This window comes from Phalaenopsis equestris, unplaced genomic scaffold, assembly GCF_001263595.1.
Source record: "Phalaenopsis equestris unplaced genomic scaffold, ASM126359v1 Scaffold000030, whole genome shotgun sequence".
Lineage (NCBI taxonomy): Eukaryota > Viridiplantae > Streptophyta > Magnoliopsida > Asparagales > Orchidaceae > Phalaenopsis > Phalaenopsis equestris.
The window spans coordinates 51,821-54,826 of NW_018164472.1; positions in this window are offsets into that span (position 1 = coordinate 51,821).

The following is a 3,006-nucleotide window of genomic DNA, read 5'->3' on the forward strand; positions in this document are numbered from 1 at the left end:
TATATATATATATATAGGGCATCTGCTTGTCAATTGTAAGTCTCATTTGGTCTGGAGTTTAATTCCCCCCAATATAGGGCGTGATACTCGAATTTTTTGGGTATGAGGGATGGCGAATTTTTTGGATATGAGGGATGGCTGAGGCTCGGATATATATAGATATATATATATATATATATATATATCAAGAAAGGAAATTGGAAATCCATGTTGTCCATTTTTGGCATGATGTGGTCCACATGACAGTGGATGTGCATGAGAGGAAAATAATGATATCCTTTCATTATTTTAGAAATTTGAATGCTTTAACAAGTGATTAGTTAGTTTCATGGGTTGGGTTAGGATGATGGGGACATCAAAGTGCATGTGCCCTCACTAGTTTGGACCATCACTATTATGTTATTCCATTTTTGGCTGGCTGACCACACCCACGTCCCCCTTTTTTTTTTTTTTTTTTTTGCATTTAATGGCTTAAAAATAAAATAATTGAAAAGAGTAGAAGGCTCATTTACATGCATACCGCCCAATTTTTGTGTATTTATATATGTAACATCTAAATTTTACTTTCTATACTTGTATCATTTAAACCTTTCATATCACATAAAAAATATTATTGTTTTAATTTTTGAAAAGGGAAATACATTTTTGCGTGCACAGATAAGATGACAAATATGTACAAATTGAAGTTTATATATTATTAGACATGCAAATACAAAAGAGTTGAGGGGTGCTTATGTAAATCTTCCCAATTAAAAAACATAAATATTATCAATTTTCCATCCATATTTCTCTATCAATCTTTGAAGAAGTTTGACATACTGAGTTGAATTTTAGTGTAGTGTTTGATTTTTGGAAAAAAATAATTTTTGAAATATTTCTCTTATATGAATATAAAATCTTCATAATTTTAGAGACAATTTCATTAAATATTTATTTGATTAGATGAATTGTGATAATTTTATTTATTAAAATAAAAGAACAATACAGTAGCAATAATTTAGTGCTCAACGACGCCTGATTCATGCACACATAAAGAGAAGATTAAGTTGTGTAAGACACTGATAATACCTGATGTCTAAAATAAACATATAGGTAATATATGAAACACTTAATAATTTATGTGGCTCAAACTGGAGGCTTTTTGTATGACCAGATTTAGGCTCTGTTTGGCGTAGCTGTAGCTGCAGCTTCTCAGCTTTTCAACTGCAGCTACACTGCCCCAAGAAACTACTGCAGAGAAGCTGGTTGTCTATTTGTTGCAGCTGTGTGAAAACAGCTGCGGGACAACTGTTTGTGGAAAAAATGACAATTCTGCCTCTGTTTAGTAAAATTGTTTAAAATAAAACTGTGACAATTACATATTTGATACTTCAGAAGCAAAAAATTCATTTCAAAACAGAACAAATCCCAATCGCTGCCTGCAGTGGAATCCGACGGACTGTCCACCCACAGGAAGAAGACAAAAGCCAAAACACTAGAAAAAAGAATCCACTATTTATTCTCCAAGTTTTTCAAAAAAATATGATAGAAAAAGCATTATTTCTCCTAAATTCATTCTTCACTTACTAAAAATACCAAAAAAAAAAAACAGATGGATTAATAGACTTTTAAAAGAAAATTCCTTTCTACTGGAGAGCAGCCTTTGCTTTATGCTATTAGAGCACGAAAAAAACACTCTACTCCATCAAGTCATCTAGCATACTTCTACTGACAGGTAAGATTGTAAGCACAATAAGTAATAACATAGGAAATTTGAAACAAATGGCATCACATCTACTGTTTTTTCAAAATATATACATATATATATGTATACGTGTATATATATATATATATACGTATATACATATATATATGTATATACGTATATATATGTATATACGTATATATATGTACATATATATATATATATATATATATGTAAATACATCCAAATTACAAAAAAAAAAAAAACTATTCAGTAAATTTTCATTGCTATACATTTAAATACACATTCATTTAATGATTTAAAAGATGAATGGCTTCACATTCAAACCAGGTGTTAGATATGTAAATACTAGAGGATTTAAAATGTTAGTCATGTAAGCACATAAGAGTTAAAAGATCTGTAGCTTTACTTTTAAAATTCAGATGTTAGATAAATAAATGCTCAAACAATTAAAGAATCTGTAGTTTCCTTTTAAAATGTAGATGTTATATGTATATGATAAGATTTCAATTGTAAGAATGTATTAGAAATCATATGTATCACATATGAATATGTAATAGTCTAAGAACACATAAATACTTCTTAAAGTTAAGTATTCTATACATGAATATTTAAACATTGAATGGTATGTATATAAACTTTAAAAGTTTTCCGATCGGCAGAGGAAGCTCGCACTCGGTGGAGCAGGCGAAGGCAAGATCGAATGGAGGAGAGGTAATGGGGTAAAAAGTAGGAGCTTTACCGCGGGCCGCGGGGTTTCACCCGCGACCGACGTTTCCCTTAGATTTGCGGCCGTCCCGAGCGGAACGCCGCGCCAAAACATCCTAAATAGCGGTCTCCCGCCGCACGGCGCAGGAAGAGTGGCGCCAAATGGACCCTTACATTCATGAATCATATATTTACTTCAATCAAATGTTGCACTCGGCATCGAGACCGAGAAAAGTCTTCCGATAGAGGAAGCTTGCACTCGTGGAGCAGGCGAAGGCAGAATCAAATGGAGGAGGGGTAAGGGAGTAAAAAGTAGGAGTTATACCGCGGGTCGCGGTTTCACCCGCGACCGACATTTCCCTCAGATTTGCGGAGTGGAACCCCTCGCCAAAATATCCTAAATAGCGGCCTCCCACCGCACGACGCAGAAAGAGTGGCGCCAAACAGACCCTTACATTCATGAATCATATATTTACTTCAATCAAATGTTGCATATAATAAAAATTTTTATTTTTTTAATTTATTTGATATGAAATTAAAATATAAGGATAATTATTTTTATTTTTTTTATCGATTTATTGGATTAAATGAAG